Below are 26,747 nucleotides of genomic sequence, written 5' to 3' on the forward strand. Positions count from 1 at the left end.
TGTGTGTGTGTGTGTGTGTGTGTGTGAGACAGAGTGAGTATAAGCATGGCCGGGGAAGTAGGAACTGATGTTTTAGGTAGAGCCCTCAAACTAAAACTTCAAAAACGTGAACTATTAGAAAGTCACAGAGCAGTTCACCAGGAACTCGTCTCCTCCTTTTCAGAACATTGCTATTATAGTATGGATCCTCACCTAAAATCTTGGGACTAGATGTGCTCTTGAATTCAGAATTTTTAAAACATTTTTTCTTTTGGAAATAACAGGTTCAATGTTGCTCAGCAGTACTCTACTCAAACATCCATAGTTATACAGTAAAATGAAAGAAACATTTCATGCTAGCGAAGTAAGTAAAATCTCTAGATAGCTTTATGTCAGTTCAGGTCAGATTTTAATACCATGTAATTTGGGGTCAGGACAGGCTTTTCACCAAAAATCATAGAAAAACTCGTATCTGTATGATCTTACTGAATACAGCTTGGCAACACTAGCCTTCCTATCTTTCTCAATTAGTTGCTGATGAAGGCATAATATAGCATAGCCACTCTGGAACTGGAAAGAAAATGATGTGTGGAAGGGATAGAGTAAAATAAAATGTACAGGAAATTAATTCTACCTAAGCACATAAAATAAGTATGATAGGTAACAGTTAAGGGTCTGAAACAAGAAACAGTAGGTTCTAAACTTGGTTTCAACACTAATCAGTCATAACACCTTGAAGAGTTGACCTAAACTATCCAAAATTCCGCTGAATTACTTGAAATATGGGTGCACTGATAACATGAAGAAAGGGTATCAAAACTTGGAAATAAGACTAAAAGGTAAGTGGTTATTTAGTAGCATAGACCCATCTAAGGACTACTTAATAATTTAGGAAATGTACTTTATTCATTCCCTGCTCACTGTTTATTAAATGTCTGAGAATTAGTGAAATTACATGTTACTTGTAAACTTTTGTTTACTAGATACGTAAATTTTTTCTATCCAGTAAAAAAAATAAAACCTCAAAGTTTATGGGTTATTATCTTACAGGATATTAGTCACATTAATCAGTTTTGTATCTAGCCTATCAATCTTATGCAAATATTATTTTATTAAAATATTTATAATGCCTAGATCTTCAAACATATCTTGAACTAGTCTTACCATATTATTCTAGTATAAATTCTAGGATGATTCCAGTATGAATGAGTTTATTGAAATATTTTATACATATGAAATTTATATTTGCATAAAGGTCATATTTTTAACATTTTGGAAATCACAATATTAGCAATATTAACATTGTAAGGCTTGTTTGAGAATTAAATGAGATAATCTAGGCAAATGGTGGATACTCTATAACTTTATATATGTTAGTTTATTTCATTATCTTCATTGTTTTATTTTCTTTAGAAGTGTTCTAGTGCATTTGGTGTAGAAGAATGTAATTGCTGCCCAGATGCATCTATGAAGTATGTTATTAAAGGATATAATCATTTGTAAAACCTCTCAGATCTCAGCACAAATGTTCCAAGTGCTCTATCTACCCTTTGGGGCAGATGGGAGGGGTAGGTGGAAAAGTGTTGAGAAGGAAGGAAAGTTCTTCAGAGAAGAAAGGATCTCAGGAACTATGTTTAATTTTGCTCATTAAAAAATACATAGCTTCCCCCATGAAGAATGCTGTCAAATTTCATTAATCTCTAGGGAGTATTTTATAACCCCTCTTGTATCCAGACAACTCAACTCTTAGAACAGGAATCTGGAAAAAAATACTGATGATTTACTATAGGCCCTTTTTATCACATAACATTTTATTTTTATTTCTCCATATAGCAACTCTCTATGAAATTAATATTTCCATTTTAGATATTGAGATACTGAGGTTCGAGGAGTTTCAATTATTTTCCCAATATCATAAAACCAATTTGTTAAAGAACCCGAATTTTAATTATTTGCCAGTCTCCAAAGCTTTTTTACTTTCATTGGTATTTAACAACCTTTAAGAATGCAGAAAAATACTCAAAAGACTTTATTTCTGTGGCCGTAATTGCTATGTTTGAAAATTAGGGAATCATACCTTACTTGTACTAGTATGAAAATTTTCTTGCATCAATACAGGAGGTTTTTTTTCTCCTTTGATATAGTATCTTTTTTTTCCCCCTCCATCAAATCAGCATTTCACACCTCATGTAGAGAAGTGTTAACTACAATATGTATGATCTATTTCTTTGCATACAGAACATATTCCTTTTCTTTTTACTGATTTTGATTACATTTAACTTAAAAATCCAGAAAATGCTTGTAGATTTTTATGTGGGTAGATTCATGGCTTTGCTGGTTATCCTACTAAGTATTAGGATTCCAGATTTTTTATATAACACACACACACACACACACACACATAGAATCCATAAATATTCCCACAGAAACTAATATTTGTTCTCAACTTGCTACTCTGGAAATTCTGATCGTTACATACTTTGAACTGTTTGGATTTCTGATTGCTATGTATTAGAATGTTCTCATTAATTGACTGCATAAAACACCATAAGCATTCAGGCATGCAAAATAACTAACAATTAAGTTAAAAACAATCAATTCAAGCATTTACTGAATTTGTATTCAGTTAAAATACAAACTCTTAAGACCTCAAGGCTGATGTACCATTTACACTACTATCTCATTTTAGTCACTGTTCGTCATCTTGTGGATGTCTTTTTAGGGGCATCAGAGCAGCTGCTGTATTGAAAAGTAGCTAGTCTTGAGGAAGAAGGTGGCCCTGATTCTGATCTTATGTGTCATTGTTTGTTAAGTTTCATTATTTTACAAGTCAGAATTTCTCTTTCCAGAAAACAGAGGTAACAATTCAGTAGGTAGTTGTGAACATAAAGCAAATAAGCAAATTCTGCATATACAGCACTTAGGAACTCTCAAAACTGGACTAAAATTAATGATTAATAGCCATTTTATACACATTCAGTAATGATCTTTTTCTGGTTCCTTTCAGTGCTCATGGATAATATGAGTTGGGGCTTCCAGTTGTCACATTAAAGCATACTTTCATTCCTGCCAAGTTTGTATTCATAGAACACTTTTATGAATTGTGTGATTCAAATCCCAAATGGTAAATCACTTGATTTATAGAATGGTTCTACTTCATACAGCAACATTTCTATCTTTTCTTTTCTAGATAACAACACATGAAAGACATCTCCAGAGTACTCGCTCTATTCTTTTGTTTTCTAAGCCACTGTGTGACTGAAGACCTGAGTTGGTGGTTTTGTTATCCTGAGATAATCCTGCAGTTGCATTTGAATTACTGCACACTGTTGTAGTTAGTAATGGGCACTATGTAAATGCAGATAATGCTTAGCTGCTCTTAAAGATAGCCCTGTGTTTCAGCATACCACAGCTCTGTAAATTAGCAATTCTCAAGTGGGGGTCATAATCATAAACTCCTCGTTTGCACATGCAATTTAAGAGAGCTTATTTTAAATTATCACTGCTTTGTTTTGGTCGTAGACTGCCAAATGAGTCTATGTTTTGGTTTTAGTCCTATTATTTAATTTTTAATTTCAAATAATGCTAGCATGGGAAATAAAGTTTCCATGGGTTTATGATAAGCCACAGAGCATAATACCTAAAACTCTGAGTTCACAGTTGGACTATTCGCTTCAAATCTCAGATTTGCTTCATATTGGCTCTATGACCTTGGGCAAACTACTAAACTTCTAGAGATTCTCAACCTATAAAATGGGAATAATAAATGTAGTTACCTGTTAAGTTAAGTTTTGTGAGTTAATGCATTGAAATTATATAGAACAATGCTTGAAAAAATAAATGTTTAATAAATATATTTTATTTTCATCAAAAGAGTTCACAGATTTTTTTAATGAGATATACTGTAAAAACCTAATAACACTGACTGCTAGACTACAGAAAATCTAGATTCTAGTGTTGACCTTGATTTTGTAGAAGATATTCAGGTTTCGTAAAACTTTCTATACACATTGGCTTTACTTTTTTTTTTTTCATTTTTAGAGTGTATTCTAAATAATTACTTCTAGTCTATCTAGTCCAGTTTTACTTGGAAGGGCCTACTTAGCCAGAGAGATTCCAACCGGTTAAACAATGACCTTGTTGTTTTTACAGTAAAACTTAAATTGTCCCTGCCCTCCCTTCCCCTAGGGGACTTACTTAAAACAAGTCCCAGAAACTTGTCCCACTTAACAAAGCCCAAATACAAGGGTGGGTCAGGCCAGGTGGAGACATCCAATCAGTGGGGGCACATACTGTCTCCCTAGCTACCAAGGAGTATGGGCCCTACCCTGTGGGTGCCTTTTGGGCACCAATTCTGACCAAGGTTATAGGCTAATTCAAATGTCTACTATAAGGTAAATTGTAATCAACTGGTCACTTATGTGTGACCTGGCAGGACTGTGCATCTTTCTTTGTGTTACAATCTCATTGGCCACCTGTGTGTGGCCAGGCCCAGCCACATGGCCTTTCCCCTTAAAAGCTAGTCTGTAAGGCAGAGAGAGGTCACCTCTTTGCAAGAGACGGCCTTGGCGGGTCAGTCTGAATCTCGATGCTTGGCCTGAAATAAAGCTTTGCTTGACCTTTGCTTTGTATCAGTCTTGCTCCTTTGACCATGGACCCAACATTACTAATTATCTTCTATTATTTTATTATTTTAATTTGAAGATCGTTGGTACAAAGTGTTACATAAAGTTCAAGTGTGCAACAGCATAGAGAACCCAGAAATAAATCCACAGTTATATGGTCAATTAAACTATGACAAAGAAGATAAGGATATACAATGGGAAAAAAAAACAGTCTCTTCAATAAATGGTGCTGGGAAAATTGGACAGCTACACACACAAAATAAAACTGGACCACTTGCTAATTCCATACACGAAAATAAACTCAAAATGGATTAAAGACTTAAATGTGAGATCTGAAACCATAAAATCCTAGAAGTGAACACAGGAAGTCATTTCTTTGACTTTGGCTACAGTATCATTTTTCTAGGTATGTCTCCTAAGGCAAGGGAAACAAAAGTGAAATAAATTATTAGGACTACATCCAAATTAGAAGCTTTTGCACAGTGAAAGAAACCATTGACAAAACAGAAAGGCAACCTGCAGAATGGGAGAAGCTATTTGCAAGTGATATATCCAATAGGGAGTTAATATTCAAAATATATAAGGAACTTACATAACTCAACACCAAAATACCCCAAAACAATCTAATTTAAAAAACAGGCAGAAAATTTGAATAGACTTTTTTTTTTTCCAAAGAAGACATACAAATGGTCAACAAACACATGAAAAGATGCTGAATATCACTAACCATCAGGGAAATGCAAATCAAAACTATAATGAGATATCACCTCAGAATAGCTAAAATTAAAAAAAAAAAATACAAGAAATAACAAGTGTTGACAAGGATGCATAGTAAAGAAAATTCTCATGAAATGTTGGGGGAAATGTAAATTGGTATAGTGACTATGGAAAACAGTATGGAGTTTCCTCCCCAAATTAAAACAAATACTCTGTGATCCAATAATTCCACTAATAGGTATTACCAAAGAAAATGGAAACACTAATTCAAAAAGATATACGCACTGCATGTTTATTGACGGTATTAGCTGCAATAATCGAAATATGAAAACAACCTAAGTGCCTATCAAAGGAAGATGGATAAGGAAGATGTGGTGTAAATATAGAATGTATTTATGTAAATACACAGCCATAAAAAGATGAAACTGTGCATCTGAGAAAATTGGAAAGTATTATGCTGAGAGAAATGACTTAGACTGAGAAGGACAAATACCATGATTTCACTTGTAAGTGGAATTTAATAATATTTATACTCATTGACTTTAAACACATGTTAATATGTACCCTGCTTAACCCATGAGTTGGTTAAGATAGAGTAATATAATAAACATGAAATCTGTTAACATTTTGAAAGTGTTATTATCTTTTCTAATATTAAAGAAGTGAAATAAGGGAAATATCTTTGATGGCATATTTTAAAAACATATTTTTATGTATTTTTTAATATAAAAAGATCAAACTCAGGGAAATTTGAACAATAACTCTATCCAATTTTAGTTGTGTATATAGTATATTTGGACATTATACTATACACTTCACAATGTATCTTTCTCAGTTAATTTATAACATCAAGATAAAATGTTGATGTTAAAATATCGACAGTATAGAATTTTTTGCATTTAATTTATAACATCATCAGTATAGTATTTACATTTTACCAATGAGGAAACTGAGGCCTAAAAGATTTAAGTAATTTGTTCCAAGTCACCAAGCTGCTAATGGATGAAATCTGAAAATTCAGTTATTTCATGCCAGGGCTTAAGCTTTTACCACAGTGGTGTGTTGTTTCTCCACTGCAACTATGCACTTCCTGTGGTGTTTTTCATTAAACTAGAGACATATTTATTAGAAACGTGAGAAAAAGTGTATTGTTTTTCACATCATTCTCTGAAATGACAAGAGCTTCTGCAAAGGCTACTTGACAGTGGGTCAAGATGAGAATCTTTAACCTCAAGAGGAACAGACACACCAGAAGTGTATTGGAATGGGGAAAACAACTCTGGTAAATGTGTGATTTGGATTTCTTAGTGGGGGTTCAATGACAGAAGGCAGAAAGCAGATGCAAAAACTGATGGAAAGCTATAGGAACACAATCATGTAAGGAAATACTGGTCCAAACTTGGAAAGGGAAAGTGCCTGACTCAAAATGGGAGCAGTAGGAAAAAAAATAAAATAAAATAAGTGAATAGTGTGTGAGATGATTAGTGAGTGCTTGCTATTCAACATGAAGAATGGGAAGGTCTGTGGGGAATGAGTTTATTGGGCTGGTTTCAAATTTCAAGTAGACTTATTCTGTGATTCATCTACTTTAAGCTCTGTGAGAGACAAAGTAAAGCCTTGGTCCTTTTTACAATTATAATCCATTTTTAACATTTTCTTATATTATTGTTATAAATCTTTTTGTTGCAAGTACAGTTCTTTACAATGTTAATATTCCAAAATGTGGAGTATTAACTCCATTAACTGTGCCAATGAAAGAGAGTGTGAGAGGACAGTTAACCTTTTAAACACCTAATCTCTGCTAACCACTGAAAATGCAGCAATGAATTGAATTTTCCACGCACTTTCCTTAAGAAGGTTGTATTTTAAGAGTAGGAATACTTAAAAATACCTAAATCACAAATAAATACATGAAATAGATTCAGGTGTATATACAGTGATATAATCAGCAATGATTTGTCATTTCCATTTGAGCAGAGAAATGAGGGAATAAACTTGGTGAATAACTCTGGGGAAATAGGCTAGTCAGAAGGAATAACATATTCCAAAGCCAAATTGGAAATGAAATTGACTACTGCTATAGACTGAATATTGTGGTCCCTCCCCCCAAATTCTTTTTTTTTTTTTTTTAAAGATTTTATTTATTTATTAGAGAGAGAGAGAGAGAGAATCATGGGTCATGATGTAACGTGAAAACTGTCCTAACAGATGCATGGTCAATTTACTTAACATGCATGGGTGCTTCAAGGGCAGTTTTACAAATAAAGTTACTTTGAAGCAAGTTTTTCAAGGACTACAATTCTTAGTATATTTATTGAGCATATATTTTCTGCCAAGCCCTTTATACATCCTATTTCTCGTTCAGCCATCTGAACATTATGTGGAAATTGAGACACAGAGATAACACATTATTTATAAAAAGCCATTAATGGTAAGAACGAGAGGTAGAACTTGCTTTTGTTTTGAGTTGGCACTAACGTGCCTTCCCTCTCCACCAGAGAAATGCCATGCACAGAGAAAGCAACAGGACCAATGTACAGAAGATAGAGCACAATATGACTGAAGAACAGAGCTCTCCGTGAGCTGCATTGTGGTATGTGTAGTGTTGGGCTGTTTTAGGAGTTTGGGGAGAAGGTGGGGGCCAGATGTTAAAAGCCCTCACATGGTTTGTGAACGAGTTCAACCTTCGTCCACACAAAATGAAGAGGCCATTCATGACTCTCAGATGGCATGGGTGGAACCATCCAGCTGGGGTTCCATAAAGATCTAGTGTGTCGGTAGTGTGGGCATGTGGGGATCTACATATCTTTTTAGGTACTGAAATAACATAACTGTATTCTATAATACAAGAGATGGATATGAAGAGCCAAACATTCACAATGAATTTGCTGATACCAAATAACATGAGGAATTTCCCAGCAGCTTACCCTGAAAATTTCTTAGAACGTGGTTTCTTCGCTTTTTCGGAGTAACTATTTATAACAAAACAAATACAATTCAAAATACTGTTACAAGATTTATTACATTCTGTAAGAACTGTGATGTTTCATGATGTCATTACAGCATATCATAATTGAATAACATCATGAGATTCTATAGTTGAAATTAAACAAATTTCCAGAAATCTGATTGTGAAGGAATGAAAATTCATTGTCTTTGGTTATCCTCTATACGTATCAACACCCTGATACAGATAACTTTATATAATTTATGTATGCTTAAAATGTACATACATTGTGATATTTTACAATTTAGATATCTTACAAAGCCTATCAATAGCAGAGATCTCAGGATTGCATATATCAACCTGTGTACCAATAATTTGTTGAACACCTTACTGATTTCCAAGTTCTATGTAGAAAGAATATAGAAAAATAAACCATTTTTGTTTACATCTGAGGAGCTGGCATCACATTTGCATATTCACTTTCAGACCATGGAAGAAACATCTTTATTCTTTAACAAAACTGCCTTTAGAAGGCAGATAAGGAAGTTTAATGATGAAGGTAAGAAAGGGATCTTCAATATTCTTCTACGTTGAAATTAACCTATTGAGGGTCTTAAATTGGTTTCACTCCTGGCAAAGAGAGAAAATACCAAGAGTAAAATAAAGGTATTGTATTCTTATATATCTATGATTTGAAAAATTACTCATTACCTGACAAATAAGTTGAATTTCTATGTTCTCAATGAATAATCATAATTTTCACATCCCTACTTGTTTTGCTTGCAAATGCACACGCGCACACACACACACACACACACACTCCAAAAAAGACAGATCATCGAATATGTCAAGATACATCAGTGATAATACTTTTTAATGATTACTATAATTATTTTCTCATAGGTTTTAGTGGCTGAAGATCTCTGAAAATTGAATAGCCGCAATGATTATTTTATCAGTTTTGCTCTTCTTCCACTAGGTGTCACCATTGCTCTAGCACTTTAGGCTAGTAAAAGAGCAACATGCCTTCCACCTCTGTTCTACGTAATGTGCTTTTCAACAGAAATTTACCTGGTAAATTGATAAAAATAATTACAAAGATGTATGATTGTTTAATGACAATAGAAAAATTATAAACTGGAGTGAGGGTAATCAAAATAAAACTTTTTCCCAATTGATTTACAAAGACAGTGTCTTCAAGTAATATCCTAATATTCAGGACTTTCTCTTTTGCTACAGTCAATGCATTGTAAAAAATTTCACATATTTTCTGCATTTGATCACCAAGGGCTGGAAAAATATCACTATTTTGAAAACAAACAATGAATCCCCATCTTTTCAGGAGAGGGTGAGGGTAACTTAAGGTGTCCTCCATTTTTATGGTCACCAAAATTCTAAGCAAAGCCCATCAGTACAATCCAAGACATTGTCCCATTGCAGTCTGCCCATTAAATTTTTTAAATAAAGTATTTAGAATGATTATAAGCTTCTTTCTAACAAAAGTTATTGGAAGCTGTGGAGACAGATTGCAAAGGGTTTATTTACTATCTGTCTGTACTTAGTTCCTTATTGTCTTTGTGAAAGAACTGAAATGTTTGAAGTGACATTTCAGTAATGTTATGTCTTTGCCAGGTTGGAGAGGAGCATGAGGCGTAAGCAAAATAAGTTTGAAATATTCCAGAAAATGCTTCACGATCTTCACGTTTATTTTGCAATCGGAAAAGAAATACTCCCAAGGAGTAAGAGGAAGAGACAGAGATAGGAGTGGTATGGTAGGCCATTATGACAGCGATTTGGAATGGGCTTTAGACTAAAATTGGCCAAAAGAGTAATTTTTCTACCTCGGTTTTCAGTTTTCTAAAACAGTTTGGTCCGAGGGGTGTAGATATGAAAAACCCCTCTGTAGCTGGAAAGTCAAACATACAGAGAAAACAACACAAAGCAAAGAAAATAAAACACACACACACATGCACAAACCATATATCTTTAACAAAATTACAGGGCCCTCTTTTATACAGTGCCTTCCTTTTTTTTCTTTCCTTCATGATCAGTTTTACTCTTTTCCTGGGAAAATTTTCTTTAGTTACTAATTAATAATAATAATAATTAATAAAAAGTAATAATAATTTGAAAATTGTTTTTAGTTTCTGCCTCCTTTTCTTCTGTAATCCCCCATACTTTTTTTTCTTCTTGATTTCTCTTCCACACATGAGAAATTATTTTCCTCTAATTTATTGAGATAAATATATTTATTGATTTTGTCGTTATTTTTGGTTTTAAAATAAAGAACCAGTACCATCCCAGGTTGCTTTGCAGCACCAGTTCTTTTCCGTGGGCTGTTCTCCTTCCGAGCAGGCCATAAGCAGCAGCCAGAGTGCAGTGGCATGATCCTGAAGCTCCAGTTCCACAAGGACTGGTAGTGGCCTGTGGCCACGTGGCTGGGGCAGAAGATCCGCAGACACAAAGCCCAAGCAAGCCAAGGCGAGCACTATGGCTCCCCACCCAGCATCTAGACTCTTCGGGCCCCGGGGGAGGTATCACACCAAATGTGAGCTGGCAGGGGCGCAGCTTGGAAGAATTGCGGGTGGTTGGCATCCACACGGTTGCACAGACCATTGGGATCTCGGTGGATCCAAGAAGGTAGAACAAGTCCACCAAATCCCTGCAGGCTGCTGTGCACGGCTGAAGCGGGAGGAATACCTTTCCAAGCTCATCCTCTTCCCCGGGGAGCCCTCAGCCCGCAGCAAGGGAGACAGTCCTGCTGAAGAACTCAGATTGGCTCCCAGAGGACAGGACGGGTCATCCCCACACAGAACGTCGAGTAGACAGAGAGCATCGGAGTCATTCCAGACTCCTGGGAACTTCTGGGGCTTTGCCAGTCTTCGCATGGCCCCGACCAATATCCGGCTCTTCGGCATCCAGGCAAAAAGGGCCAAGGAAGCTGCAGAGAAGGATGCAGAAAAGAAAAAAGATAAAGTGCCATGGGTAACTCGTGATAATTAATAATTAATTAATTTAACAACTATTTAAGGAAGGAATAATATGTAGGTATATTAGAGCAAAGGTTGAGCATTCATTAGCTCACTTAATTTGTTTTATTTTTTTAATGAATAAGTGATTTTCTGGGAGAAATCATGCCTTAAGGACCTATCACAGCTTTCAGCCTCTTTAGGTAAGCTCAGTGTCCCAAGAAATGATTTAGTTCAAAGTACACAAAAATATCATTGTGTATTTTGATAAACAGATAAAACTGAAATTCCACCTTCAAGTAAAAAGCATTAAAGTGTTAAGTTAACAAAATAATTGTTATCCTGCAACACCTACATTTCTGTCCTGATGTTATTCTCTCAATTATTTCCTGCTTGGTCAGGATTCCTACAGCGGGGATGTTTGTGCAATGATGCAAACTTTAATATATGTTTTACAGTATAGATTGAAATGACATAAATCTCAGAACATATAAACAGATACATCTTTTTTTTTTAAGATTTTACTTATTTATTTGACAGACAGAGATCACAAGTAGGCAGAGAGGCAGGCAGAGAGAGAGGAGGAAGCAGGCTCCCTGCTGAGCAGAGAGCCCGATGCGGGACTCGATCCCAGGACCCTGAGATCATGACCTGAGCCGAAGGCAGAGGCTTTAACCCACGGAGTCACCCAGGCACTCCTAGATAAATATATCTTAATTGTCTTATTGGTGGTATTATTATTGCTATCATGTACATGGCTAGTGACGTCATATTTGGCAGCAGTTAAGTGTCATATATTCCCCCTTTCAGGTGTCAATCATTTGCAGTCTATTGGTTTCCCATAATTTTACAGCACTTCTCATTGGATTATTAAAAGGACATTTCATTTCTCTAGACTTGAAAATTTTCTAAAGTGTCCAAATTTCCCTGTGGCTACAAGTTTTGGACTTGCTAGGATGTCATATTTAGATTTTTTTCAAGATTTTATTTATTATTTGACAAAGAGAGACAGTGAGAGAGTGAACACAAGCCGGGGGTGGGGGGCGAGCAGGGTCCCTGCTGAGCAAGGAGCCCAATGCGAGGCTCGATCCCAGAACCTCAAGATCATGACTAGAGCCGAAGGCAGATGCTTCACGGACTGAGACACCCAGGTGCCCCATATTTAGATTTTTTAGAAGAGTTTAAACACATTTGTTATGAAGCACTCTTAACAAGACTGACAAGGAGTAGTACCTTGCTTTACTAATTCACTTTGAAGTCTGACATCCTGCTCTCTCTAGTCACTTTTGTACAGGAGTTAAATTTATTTTGTTATGAGATGTGGTATATCTACACAATGGAATACTATGCAGCCATCAAAAGAAATGAAATCTTGCCATTTGCGATGACGTGGATGGAACTAGAGCGTATCATGCTTAGTGAAATGAGTCAATCGGAGAAAGACAACTATCATATGATCTCCCTGATATGAGGACATGGAGAAGCAACATGGGGGGTTAGGGGGATAGGAGAAGAATAAACGAAACAAGATGGGATTGGGAGGGAGACAAACCATAAATGACTCTTAATTTCACAAAACAAACTGGGGGGAGGTGGGATTGGGAGAGGAGGAGGGGGCTATGGACATTGGGGAGGGGAGGCGAACCATACGAGACTATGGACTCTGAAAAACAACCTGAGGGTTTTGAAGGGTCAGGGGTGGGAGGTTGGGGGAACAGGTGGTGGGTAATAGGGAGGGCATGTTTTGCTTGGAGCACTGGGTGTTGGAGCACTGGGTGTTGTGCAAAAACAATGAATACTGTTACGCTGAAAAAAATAAATAAAATGGAAAAAAAATTTATTTTGTTATGGATTTGAGAGTGTTAAGAGATGGTACAGAGGAGTAGTTGCTTAAAGGACAATAACAAGACATAAACTGCAACAAGGAAAGTCTCTTACTTTAGTTCCAGAAAACCACACAAGTGTATGCATGTTCTATAGTCAGAATATAGGTGAATCATTTTGAGGAAAAGGATGAACGCAGGCAACAAATCCAAGAAAAAAAAATAACAAAATTAGACTGACCAATATCAAGTATAGTCATGGAAACAAAGATAATATTAGTAGTGGCATGAAATGTAAAAGCTGATGGCCCTCATTCTGTGAAATTCTACAGATTAATTATATAAATGAGAGATTATAAGTAATGCCATCTAGGAATGAATAGATACCTAGAACCTCGGTGAAACTGCCTTATTCATGCTTGTAGACATACAGTAGATACTCAAGCTTGTTTGTATCATAAACTCACAACCTTTTCTTTCAAAGAGTCCCTTTTCTACAGTAAGTCTGTAACTTATGCAAATATTCTGCACATATTGAGTATAAACTTACTTTTATTCTTAATGCATTTTGTTTTTCTTCTCAAAACGTATTTTTTCTTATCTCAACTGGGTAATGAATGACAATTTTACAAATAGCTAATTTTGAATTCACAAACATGAAGATTCAATGATAATCACTCATTCATTCTCTCACTCTACCATACATGCAATAGATATTAAGGACACTATGCCAAGAAGTGTTCCAGGCACTCGGGGTCCAGACAGAAACTGAGATACCTGGTTCTTGATCTTTCCGTTTTCATGGGAGGAGGCAGACAACACAGGAAGGCTAATAAATTAGAAGCATGGGAAACATCATATAAGTCAGATAGAAACTTTAACTGATAAATTTTGTATGGAGACCAAACAATCACAAGTAACTCCATAATACCATACACTCCACAGAAACAGACACTTTCCTCCACTCACCCCCAGAGCCTAACTATGAGGTTTAAATTTTGGAAGTTGGTGAATATTTAAAGAGCAAAGAGATAATTGAAAAGTAATTGTGAATAGTTAGTGGTGCATTTGAATGATTGTATTGAAATGAATATTACATTGGGGATTTATCATATTTCTAAATAAATTCTTAAAATAATTAAATCAAATGTCATATTTGGCTAGATTAAAAGATCCAGGTATGGCAATTTCCTGAAGGAAATTAAAAATAAACAAAATAGATTTTTCCTCTACCTATTTGAGATTATCTAATCTTTATCTTTTATCAAACATGACTACATAATCTTTTGGTTTTAGAAGAGGCATGACATCCTCCTGTATGACTTCCATAACCCCAAGGGAGACTATCCTAACCTAGATAAAGACCTACTTTGCCAGCGTCAATATCATCATATTTCTAAGTTGGCCCTTTATTATTTTTCTTCCCCACAGTTTACTAGCTCTGTAACATCAAAGTCTTTATCATCTTGTGTAAAACAGTGTGCCCAGTGTTTGGGAGAATTACCAGCAGGCGATAGATATTTGATGCACATTTCTTGGATAAATGACTAAATGATGGTTGTAAATAGACAGCACTGATTAAATCCAGTTCTTCAACTGTCCACATTGACTTCCCTACAATTTGGGTTCACTGAAGAAAAATGTGGAAAATAAATATTTTTCTCAATTTAAATTCATTAATACTGACCCAAGATATTCCTGTCATCTCTTCCGCTGTTTTAAAACATTCTTTAGTGTATTCCCTTTTCAAATCCCCAATACTTCCCCTCCAGTCTCCACCGTTCACTATATGGCTTGGTTCCTACTTCTTAGGAACGTTGACTACATCAGAAGAGACATTCTATAAACTGCTCTAGCCTACATCTGCCCACATTCCCTGCTATTTTTTATTGTACTCTGTGCTTCACTAAGTGATTTTTTCCTACTTGAACACCTAACTCCCTTTTGCTACTCAAGGATAGAGTTCTAACAATTCTCACCTTCTCCTGATCAGAGGCTTTTGTTCTAAATTTGATTTTCTGTGAATTCAATCTTTCCCAAACACAGCTAACATTCCCTTCATGGGGATTTTTTTTTTTTTAACCTAGAGACTTCATCCTTCAGATACTACTCGAATTCCTTTCATAACAAGATTCTCAGTATAAACTTGATGCCAGAGGACTGCGGATAAAGTTCAGGAGATTAATCTACATGGGAAAAAAAAAGGAAAATTATCTTTATTTTAATTGGCTAAGTATAATGTCCTTCATTCAATTTTTCATGTTGACAATGCACCACGTGGTATTGTCTCCAAACAAATACTTTTTTATCATGTTAGATTACTGTAATACCACAAAATATCTTTTATACTCATCATCCCTTTGAAATTAGAATATGATTCTAATAGAATAGAATAGAATATGATTCTTCTTGTATATTACTACTTAAAGAATAAGAACTCATGCTTTAGAGTAATACTCTTTGGATATTTTGTTGATGTTCATTTTTTAAATTGCTTTCTTTCTTATCCCTTCAGACCTTTTCCAGACAGGCTTTTGCTCAGACTGTTCTACAAAATAGCTTTGTCAGAATCACTGATAATAAGAATTTGCAAAATCCAATAATCAAACATGAGTCTTTCTTGAGAAAGTGTTTGCCACATTTTGCTGTCTTGTCTTTGAAGCACTGCCTTCTCTTCCAAGGCCACACTCTCCTGTTTTTCCTCTTACCTCATTGCTCATTTATCTTTTGAGTTTTCTTTGCAGGCTAATCTTCATAAACTGAGCCTATTAATGTTGAAGTACTACAGTTCTCAGTCCTTAAACTCTCTCTCTCCCTCACTCTCTCTCTCTCTTTTCTTTTTCTTTAGTTGATCCCCTCCTGTGTGATATCAGCTGTTCCATGAGGTTAGGTAGACTACATGATGATGATTCCTAAATGCATAACTTTTTTGGACCTCTCACCTGAACAACAGATTGCTATTTCAAACTGCCTCCTCAACATCTATCTGAATGTCTAATAGATCTCAAAACAAATCTGTGTAATATTGAATCTGAATCTCTCTCCCATCCCCACTCCAACATCCAGAACTTCCTCCCACAGCCATATTCATCTTGGTTATGGTGACTCTGTCTTTTTAGTTGCTTGGCCAAAAATCTCAGTCATTCTTTGCTCCTCTCTATCATACTTCACAACTAAGTTATCAGCAAATCTCTGCAGTTCTACATTGAGAATATATTCCATACCTTACCACTTCTTATTTTTTCCAACGCTTTCCATGCTAGTCCAAGCACACTTTTGTAGCCTAAATTATTCTAAGAGCCTGCTAATAATCTCTCTATTTTTGCCCACACTTCCCTTCAACGTGTTCTACAGGTAAAGGTCCAAGTAACCTTGTTAAATAGAAAGTCAGTTCCTTTCATTGCTCTGTTCTGAACTCTCCATGACTTTTTCAGCTCACTTGGTATAAAAGCAGAAGGCCAGTACTTACACTGGTTATCTATTTACATCTTTGACAACTAGTACTTTCTTCCTGCCTTTCTCTGTAGAGCCTCCTTAAACTTCTTTTCTCTGAACACATAGCTATATCTCTTTTTCAGGACGTTTGTATTTTCTTTCTCTTCTCTCAGGAATACTGGGGTTCTACATCTATGTGACTTGCACATTGACCTTCAGCATTTATAAAATGTACATTTCTTAGTAAGGGCTTCCTTTGACATTTTTTAAATATTTTGACAATTGCCACCTTCCCCATTTCTGTTTTCCTTTATCTATTTATTTGTCTCCATGAAAATTATTGCCATATACATATATTTTACTTTCTGTGTTTGTTGTTTGCCCCTTCCCCTCCTCCATAATATAAGCTCTATGACTGAAATGACTTTGTCTATATCCACCCCCCACAGCCTAGAATGTTGTCTAATAATAGTCAGGCAACTTTTTTTTAAATGAATGAACTAATAAATGAGTGAGCAAATACATGAAATTTTATCGTATATCTCTGCATTTATCAGTTTTAATTATCTGCTTTCAGGGGGTATAACAGCAAATTGTAATAACCCAATAAACATAATGAGTGAATGAAGTAATGCTGTGTACAGTTTACCTCACAAATTATACTTGTACTTTTTAAAAACTACTAAATACATTTGGAATGTCCTAGTCCCTATTCAATGTGGGCAGGGATATGCCACGTTGCTCTTTATACTTTTAAAATCAATTAGAAGCATAACCTGTAATCAAAGAGTGCAAAAATATAACAAAATATTTTCTAAGTGTCAAACAAAACATAGTTTCACATATTAAATCTTTCAAAACCCTCCTCTCATAACTCTTATGAATTGCACCTCATTTATATTGTTTGACTACCTAAAGGAATGATTTAAATTATTCATTGAAGAACGTGAACTACAGACCACTATCTCTGATGAAGGCAGATGTAAAAATCCTCAACAAAATATTAACAAACCTAATCCAAAATACATTATAAAATCATTTAAAATAAACAAAATATTCTTTCCTCATGGTTTTGTATTTAAGATGAGGCTATTATTTAATCCTACTTTGATAAATGTATTAGAATTTATAGAACTCTTTGTAAATAAAGATATCTAAACAAATAGTTGAAAAAAAGTTCTTAAAAATTCTGATCATAATGATTGAATTAGTCTAGGAAACATTACACCCTATCAGTCCATTAACAAATAGTATCCACAAATTAATTAGTTTATCCAAACTGACATTTACCTGAGTAGGTTTGAAAAAAATATAATTTCAGTTTAGGTGATTTTAAACTACTTGCAGGGACTATACAAATATTTTTTCTTTACTATTTTTTGATTAATTGTTTTTTCTCCTAAATAACCTCTTTTTGAAAACAGATAATGTCCTCTGTTTCTCATTACAACCCTGATGAAAGAGCATATTAACCACAGACTGATTTTGACATTTTCAATCATTTTATATTAAAATTCTTTAGAAAAATATTAAAGGGCATCTAACACATTTTCTTTCTATATAATTGGACAGATAGAAAATATCATCATCTGTTCCTAAGGTAGTCAGCATGAATTTATAGTAGTCCTATTTGGGATTACTCTTATTACCAAATTTGAGCTGAAATAGATATCTTAATTGTATTAAACATTTAAATATTTAAAAGATATTAAAATCTTTACTTTTAATAATAAGTAACAAATTTTTGAAGCTTATTATATAACATTGCCCTATCTAATTATATAAATTCAGAAACATCTCATGGATATAAATCACATATGAATCAAAAACAGCTATACACATAAACAGATTAGATCTGTACAGGGAAATATGGATTGTAGCATAAAACCTACATTTTATTTTGCAATTTTTTGCGAGAGAAAAGAGAGGGAGAGAAAGCACACAGGTTGTATGGGGGGGTTCAGAGGGAGAAAAAGACTCCCCACTGAGCCGGGATCCTGATGTGGGACTCAGTCCCAGGACCCTGAGATCACATGCAGAGCCAAAGGCAGACGCTTAACCAACTGAATTACCCAGGTGCCCAAAACATAAATTTTAAAATGTCCCAATTCCATTAAACCAGATTCTTAGTCATTTCCTTTCTCACATTAGCCTTTCTTCTGAATACAAATGTTCCCAAAATACTAATACAATTGGTCAGTAATACAATAATACTTTATTATAAATCATATGTTAATTATTTCCTCTATATCAAGAAAAAAGTAGTCAAGAAATACACAAATTATATTAGTATAAGAAGTTGATGTAGATAGAGATAATAAAGACACTATAAAAGGCAGACACTGGCCTGCAGAATATTGCTGAAATTTCTGACTCTGTCTAGGAGAAACTTGAAAGTAATTTTCATTCCCATGTTATTAGTGGATACTGGGGAAAAATTTCTTTTCCCAAAAATTGAAAAGGAGGGAACTCATTTCATAAGGCCAACATTACCCTGACAGCAAAGCCAGATAGGGAGACGATAAGAAAACTACAGACCAATATTCCTGATGAATATACATGCAAAAATTCTCAACATAATTCTAGCAAACTGAATTAAATAGTACATTGGAGGATTTATCTCTGGGCAAAGATGGTTGAACATATGCAAATCATTAGGTGTGACATACCACACAAAGGATACAAATAGGGTAAAAATCCTATCATAATGATGTGGGGTCACAAGCGAATGGTCAAGAAAGAATTCTTGAGATGCTTTTGGTGCAAAAGGGGCTTTTATTATAATATGGGGATAGGGCTTGTGGGCAGAAAGCCATACTTGTGCTGTATGAAGCCAGAGGTTATATGCTTAGTGCTTATGGGGGAGAGGATGTGCGGGAAGTATTAGATCATAAATGTCTTCTTCAAATTTCTACTCATGAAACTACTTTCACAAGATTCCTAGGTGCTTATCATTCAGCTCAATATTAACTATTGGTGAGATGTACAGGCAGTTGTGAGACCCTTTACAAATGTAGCAACTAGATTGTATTTAATCCTTATTGAAACTATGCAAGCTACAGGTCAGCCTTCTGAGCTAAAGGTGAACATTTCTCTGCTTCTATCCCTCATCCATAGGATAAAAATTGTCTGATCATCTCAATTGATACAGAAAATGGATATGACAAAACTCAACATCATTTTATGATTAAAAAAACAAAACAAAACAAAAACCTTTCCAGAACTCTTGTAACTAATAATGATACAACTATCATGTAGAACATTGGGTTTTATATGATTTTTTTTTTTTTTAACCTAAACAGAATATTAGAGAATGTTTCTTTGGAGAAAACTTTGGGTAGGATATTCCAATGGTTGGCGAGCCAACATCGTCTCACTGATGTAACAACACTACATCTAGCTCTATCCTCAGTGACGCGAACTTCATCATGATTAAAAACCCATGCCCCCATCCTCTAAGACCTAAAATCTCCTTGGAAAAGATTATACTCACAAGACTTAGTCAACAAAACTAATTTAAATTTGAAAAAGTATCTTTTTGAATGATTCATTGATAAAAGGCAGCCATAAAAAATGATGGCAAATATACAAAATATGTGAGAACAGGAATAGTTGGAAAGGAAGCAAATTCCTTAAGGATCATATATTCTTAGTGGACTTTGTTAATGAGATAGAGTGAAGGTGACCTTCAATATATATTGCGGAGTTGGAAATAGAAACAAGTAGGTTGTAGTTAACAGGCAGGAAGATGATAGGATCTGCTTACTTGTAGTCAACAGCAATATACAGAAGAAAAGATGCAAAAGAAGAACTGGAAGTGTGGACTGTTACATTGAAAGAGGATTATGGTGAACTTTAAATTCAGAGGTCAATGTTTAATTTTCATTCAAGAAGTAATGAGAAGCCAAGATAATTTCATTTAAAAAATATACTTTTTAAAAATCCAGTGTGGTTAACATATACTGTTATAATAGTTTCAGGTGTGTAATCCAGTGATTCAACAATTCTATACATTACTCAGTGCTGAACCAGAGAAGTGTACTCTTAATACCCTTCACCTGTTTCGTCACGACCCACTTCTCTCCCCTCTGGTAACCACCTGTTTGTTCTCTGTAGTTAAGAATCTGTTTTGTGGTTTGTCTGTTATTTTGTTCATTTGTTTTGTTTCTTAAATCAATGTATGAATGAAATTATATATTTGTCTTTCTCTGACTGACTTACTTTGCTCAGCATTATACTCTCTGGATCCATCTATGTTGTGCAAATGGCAAGATTTCATCCTTTGTTATGACTAATATTCATTGTATATATACCACATCTTCATCCATTCATCATTGGGCATTTAGGCTACTTCCATATTTTGGCTATTGTAAATAATGTTGCAATAAACATAGGGCACATGTATCTTTTTGCATTAGTGTTTTTGTATTCTTTGAGTAAATACCCAGTGGTGGAATTGCTGGATCATATTCATTACTGGATCATACTGTATTAGTGTAGTTCATTCATTATTTCATTTTTTCTGTGCAAGAAACATATAAGCTAGGTATAATGAATACCATCATTCCTCTGGAAAGGAGAAATTTGTGTCACAAAACAATTACATATTTTTAAAACCATTCAGCTGGTGAACAGCAAGGCTCAGAACTAAACTCAGACTTTTTTTTTTCCTCCAGAATTCATGCTTTCTCCATGTTACACAATTTTAAGATTTATTTTTTAAAATTAGGCATTTAGGAAAATAACAGCTATCACATTCTAACAAGAATCATGGAATATTATTAGCATCATTATCCCATGTTTTACATATACCTAAACTATTTTAGGAACTTTCCACATGCCAGGAACAGTTCTAATCTCTTTATGGACACTATTATTATCTTCATTATAAAGATGATATGCAGGTAAACTGAAAATCATTAAGTGGAAGCAGAGTTTCATCAGGGAAGCGCCAATTATAGAATTCAAATGCATGCAATTGAAGTCAAAGCACAAGCAATTCTGTCCTAGAAGAAGGGTGAGAAAATATATCTTCTGGAGTTCCTTATTCTTAGTTTCTGCAAGATTGAGATGAGAAAAAAAATATACGAGTCTATTTTTTTAAAAAAGGGGTATTAGTTATTATTCAAATTCTATTTTATATTAGATCATGGGAGCAGCTACAAAATAACTTAGAGTATTTACTGAGGTAGTACTGTATGTATATTTTTTTAAATATGAGAAAAATCCAACCAAAAGCAGTTGTTATGACTCATATTAAGAGCAATAAATATTACTATATGCAATGCATTATGGTAGCTACTTATATATATTTGTTTACTCATCTTTTATGAAAATGAGTAACATATTTTTTTTCATATTACGTATGAGAAAACTTTGTCTCAGGGAAGTTCACTAATTTGCTCAAGATGGCATACCTAGCAATTGACAGGTAGTAAGTTTTAATACAGGAGTTTGGGGTTGTAATTTCAAAATCAATATTTTCACAAATCAGTGATATAAAATATTACTTATGTTACACTGAAATCAAATTATATATTAACTTTAATTATGCTTTCATATATAATTGCTATGATTATACATAATACATATACATACATATGTGTATATGTATATATTTTTTTTCAAGGACATTAAAGAGTAAAGCCATGTTTAGCATTTATAACCAGTGTCTATGGACATTTCCACAGACATAAATTTTATGAATTATTAGTAATATATTAGTTGAAAATGAACAAAAATATTCTTCATGATCAGAAAATAAGACATAATAGTGGAGTATAAATGTCTTTCTTTTACAATAAAGATACTTTATTTACATTATGGAGTTGAGAATTAAGTCTGAATCAAAAATTTGAAAATTTTGCATGCCTTTTTCAATGCAACTAACTGTCTGTCACTGCTTCCTTTAGAGCTTCTGTTTCCTGCAGTGGCCTGCATTCTTCTCTGTCCTGCAGCTTTCAAGGTCTGTAAACCAAGTCCTACCACTGCAATATTGACACATACATTTGTTGCAGGTGTTTAAAGTTGTTCTGATTTACAAGTCTGCTCTAGTAGTAGTAGTTTTATAGAGAGTTCACTTAAAGTTTGCTTTTGTATAAATACCTTTAATGCACTCTCTATGTGCTTAACATTTTTCTCCCAAGGAGGTTTGTCTTAGAAACAGGTTGTACTTTATGGGTAAAATCAATTTCAGGACATTCATACATTTTCCCAGTGAAAATTGCCTTTCATTTTTTACCTGAACTTTATTTCTCTTAATGACATAGATTTATCCTGAATACAGCACAGAGTTTTTATACTTGATTCAGATTTCTGCAAAACATCTCAAATCTGTGCTTTTAAAAATAAATTCAGAAGGCTGTTGTTCTTGTACCCCAATCTGATTCCAGGTAATTAAATAGCAAGGAATCGAGGGCATGGATCACTGGCTTTTCTACTTAAGGAGGAACAGCTGGGTATTTAAAGAAACAGACTGAGTGTCCGTCCTTACCGTCAATGTTTGCTTCTACACATGAGTGACTGTATATGTTTTTTCACAAAGTCACTTAAGCTCTCTGCCTCTGGGTCATCCATCTGTAAAAGAGAAATACAGTTATCTTCCACTTTCCAAAAAACTGTGGAGAGTGCAGTTAATTAGTATAGCCAAACAGATTTAGAAACTTCAAATGAAGTCTAGGTATGAAAAATATTTTGGCTTTTGCACAATTTCTTTGGGTATCTCAAACACAACAAAAGCTAACTATGTTTTTCTAAGCAAATTAAATCACCTCACATTTTAATACATATGAAATGTTGACAGTGTTTACTATCTAATAATGAAAATGACTAATACTTGTATGAAAGCCTTCTAATTTGGGCCTGCTTTCCTTCCTTCTCTCCCTCCCTCCCTCCCTCCTTCCTTCCTTCCTTATTTCCCTCCCTCTCTCTCTCCCTCACTCCTTCCTCTCTTTCTTACTTCCCTCCTTCCTTCCTTCCTTCTCTTGTTTTGCACTCTACATTCCTGAAATACTCAAGGTCTATGATTTTATTAATATTTTTTTCACTCTTGCCAATAGCCAGCTCTTTGTGTATTTCACATTTGTTACTCTAATTGCTCTTCTAACAGCACAATAGTTCCAGTAACAATGGCCTGTGTTCTAGAAATTCCAGTGTCTCTTCTTTGGAGAAACTATCTTTACCTTATTATTTTATTATGCATGTCAGATGGGAGCTGAAATCTTCCTACATGACAATCTTGATATTCCATTGATTAGTTACCGAGATTTGTCCAAGGGCTGCAAACAAGCTGGGTGAATTAAAATACTATTTCAGTATTGTTTTGAAGTGGAGCTTGGAAAAATAACCATTTTACTTTTAATAATTAAATAGTGGAATTGTAATAGCTAAGTTTCTCCTCGCCATATGTACTCCTTTCACCATTGTTACATTTTCATTGCGTATTTCCTTATCAATATAGAAGAGAATAGAGACAATATATATAAAGACTGTGGACTCTGAAAAACAACCAGAGGGTTTTGAAGGGACGGGGGGGTGGGAGGTTGAGGAACCAGGTGGTGGGCAATAGGGAGGGCACGTACTGCATGGAGCACTGGGTGTGGTGCAAAAACAATGAACACTGTTATGCTGAAAATAAACAAATAAAAATTAAAAAAAAATAAAATAAAAAAAAAAGAACCAAGGTCAAAAGATAAAATCCTGATGATATTCAAGTTTTTGAAGACCAGGCGTTACTGCCTTTCCTGAAATTTAATTATGTAAATAAGTAAGCCCCAATCACACGGACCAGCCTAACCACACAGATTATATATTTTTCGTCTTATTGTATTTACTACTTAGCTTCCATGGCTTAGGATTAAAAAAAAATACTGGCAAATATACTATACTTCTGGGGAACAAACTCATAAAATAAACTGAACATAAAAACATTTATGAAGGAAAAGAGGACTAACTACCCTACCATTTAAAAAAAATTTTCTTGTCTTTTTTTTTTCTCAATACTTGAATATCTATATCTGATATGTGGACTGGTAGCTACTCAGTTCAACTCTAGTGAACCCAGAAATAAGGCCTGGGATGTCTGTAGTATTCATAATAGGTAAAAGTATTGAGGAAGAATGAAGAACTGCCATAAAATATCAAGCTAATAGCTTAATGACAATTTAGGTAAAGTCAGTCATTTAATCAATCCACGTGGGTAAGGTAGGATTAGAACGCAATGGCAGAATACTTTGAACTAAATTTCATTAGCATTTTCCCCTTTTATTCTGAATATCCCATACTCTATTTATGACTTACCTATTTCAGGATTAGATCTAAATCTTATATTTAACTCCCTCCTTTTCAGACTATGTAGATTTGCTCTGCTTCTCATGGGCTTGATAGGAAAATAATAAGCAGTCTTGAGGAACCTAGTTAATTTTAATAAGAGGATACTTAAAGCGGGCACACTTTCTACACATTAGCAAATGCATGCTCCAGTTTAGGGCAGCTTTAGCAGACTCAGTACAAACATTGCACAACCTTCTTTCTATCATTAAATGACGTTTTAAGTATTTGTCACCTGGAATATATCCAAGAAAAAGAGTTCAGTGGCTGGTGTGATGATAAAGTAGTCAAGGCTCCAGAGTTCTTTTTCCAGGGGTTGCAGCAATCATTGTTGAATATTTTTGACACTTTGACATGATAAAGTTTCTCTTCTAGTCACTAGCAAGCAAGGAGAATGATGGAAATAAAGTAAATGTAGCTTCTCCTGATGTTAGCTACTCCAGGACATCTGGGAAAATCTGAACTTGGTTACTGATATTTGTTATATTAGCTGTTGTCATAGGTGGAAATTGAAGATAAGCGTTTAAGACTGTCAAAGAAAAGAAAGGGTTAGGGATTTCAGTACATCCGTGTCCTTAATCTCTCATCACGCTCTTTCTCCAAAAGTAGTGGTGATAGAAAGCCAGTCAAAGATATTTTAACATCTAGTAAAACAGAAATAGATTCTACACATAAACCTGGTTGCTGCCTAAATCTTAATTATTATTTATGCATGCATTTACACAGGTCCTTTTGCAGTTGAATGCTCGACCACTGAGCTATACCCCCTACACAGGTCTTTTTGAATATCACATGTTCTAAGGTAAAATCATCTTGACCTTCTTGGGTGAATTATTCTTGGTTGGAGGTATTAAAGAACTAAAAACTTTCAATTTCTGGAAGAGTCTAGCCTTGAGTATTTTTGTCTAGACCATATGTCAGTAGGTATCCAGTTGGCATTCCTATTGGTCTTTTAATTGAAAGGTTGTTTAAAAAAAAAAAGTGTCATAGAAGAAAATAGCTTTCCTTATAATTATCAACACTAATTATCTTTCCTTCCCTGATTAGGTAAATAACATGTAATGATTCACCCAGACAAAAGAAATGTTATAAATATAGAAGTTTTATAGGCCATAAAAATTGGAATAAACTAGACTTCTTCCATTTTCTTTACAACTCTCATTATTCCCCTGTCAGCCAGTCCAACAATGCCATTAGCTCTGTTTCCAAAATGGCTTTCAAATCTGTCCATGCAGTTACATCACATTGGTCACCAGCAGATTTCAAGTCAACATCTTTTCTTCTGACTCTTGTAAAATCTCCTACATGACCTCTGTGCTTCTACTTTTCTCTTCCCCTAACCATTTTCCAAATAGGTGATCTTTTTACAAAGAAAACTGTATCTTTACTCCACCGTTTAAAATCTTTTTGCAGTTTCTTGTGCCATTTAGAAGAAATTCCTAACCATAGTACACGAGGTTCTATTTGAACTTCCACTGCACTCCCCCCCCTTTTTTAAACTTCTCTATTTCCCACTAAACTTCAGCAACATTGGCCTTCCTATTTTTCCTCCAAAACTTACAATCACTTTGTTTCCCTGATGCCTTTTCTTGCTGTTGTTACTGTCTAAAACCATCTTTACTGGCTCCTTAGAAGTCTGGTATCTTAAGGTCTTAGGCCTGTGCCATCTCACAGACAGGTTTTCCCTGCTCACTTAAATTCCGCTTCTCATGACACCTTTTTTGTTTGTTTATTCCTAGGTGCTTATCAGTAACAGATGACATGCCATTAATTGATTTCCTTATTTGTCTACAATGTAAGCTCTGCAAGGCAAATTACCACTGACAGCTCAGTGCTTACATCAGTGTCTTGAAATAGAAGGTACTCCGTTGAATAAATTAATTCATATCCACATTTATTTGTCAAGTATGTATAATTCTTTTAC

At 34.6% G+C, this 26,747-nt stretch overlaps 1 pseudogene; it reads left to right on the forward strand.

Annotated features, from left to right (window-relative positions):
- The window catches only part of LOC123936795, an 88,552-nt pseudogene extending 77,281 nt beyond the window's left edge, over positions 1 to 11,271 (forward strand).
- The last annotated feature ends 15,476 nt before the right edge of the window (positions 11,272 to 26,747 follow it).

Source organism: Meles meles, chromosome 2 (assembly GCF_922984935.1).
Source record: "Meles meles chromosome 2, mMelMel3.1 paternal haplotype, whole genome shotgun sequence".
In the NCBI taxonomy this organism is placed as follows: domain Eukaryota; kingdom Metazoa; phylum Chordata; class Mammalia; order Carnivora; family Mustelidae; genus Meles; species Meles meles.